We start from the raw sequence: 1,204 nt of genomic DNA on the forward strand, positions 1-1,204 counted from the left end.
ACATTGGCGTACAGTTTGTCAGTGCGCATGCACTCGAGCACCGCTCTTAGATGAACGATGTGTTCTCCTCATCCTCCTCCCGTGCTCCGCACGACTGTGAACGAAAATGTCGTCAAAGTATGTCTGTGCATACGCCCTGTGGGGCTTGACCAATTGCGTCACAAGACAATTAAATATTGCCGGTGCATTTGACAGCCCTTGGGGCATCACCAGCCACTCCCAGAGCATGCCGCTCGAGGTGCTAACCGCTGTCAGCGGAACGTCACTCGCTCTCATGAGCAATTGTTAATACCCATCGACCAAATCAAGTGCACTGTACTTCGTACATCCCAACATGTTGTTCTGAAGAACATCCTTTCTAGGAATTGGCGTTTGTGCCGGAATGATGGCAGCGTTTAGCTTATTGAAAGCATGAACGATACGCCACTTGACGTTCGGCTTCCGAACACAAAACGTGGGTGCTAAATGGGGAGACTTGCTCTCACGCACCATCCCTGCGTCGTGCTTCGCACGGAAAAAAGCGTCAATGACGTCGCACTGCTTCTTGGGCAGGGGCCATTGGCGTGTTACACAGTATTTGTTTCCAGGAACCAGTCGATCTCATGATGAACACCTCGGTGCGGGGGTAGGACCGAAGGCGGGTCTTTGGAGACGACGTCTTGAAACTCCTTTACCAAAGGATAGTACGGATCCAAGGGATTTCGTACGATCGACAATCCACTTCGTGTGTTCTGTACTCTCTTGGAGTCCTCCAAGACAGCTTCATCTAGAAGCGATAAAGAGTTTATCTCCTCGTCCGGTCGTACAATGACCACTTCGGCCAAATCGTCTGCCTTCAAGGCACTGCCGAACTCGTAAAGGGACATCTCGTCCAGCTCAAGAAGAGCATCTAATGCAGGCATAGCCTCGAGGCGGACGTTGCCATCTACCTCCTTCGTCATACCGTTGACGAGGGTGTATAACTGTGCACCGTCGTCTACGGTAGACACACTCTGGATTAGGTTCGACGCCAGGCGACTTGCAGCCCGCATACGGCGTCGCCGTCGCCTCTGTACAGAGGTTTTATGTCTCGGTGAGACCAGGGTGAACACGCACTCCGCGTCTGTCACCCTCACTGTTTGCTCCTTTGGAGCTCCGATCATATCGACAACATCCGACGAAGAGCTGCTAACCCCGCAGTCTTCGTCCAGTGGATGACGTGCCA

The sequence above is a fragment of the Plasmopara halstedii genome (assembly GCF_900000015.1).
Source record: "Plasmopara halstedii genome assembly, contig: Scaffold_555, whole genome shotgun sequence".
In the NCBI taxonomy this organism is placed as follows: Eukaryota; Oomycota; class Peronosporomycetes; order Peronosporales; family Peronosporaceae; genus Plasmopara; species Plasmopara halstedii.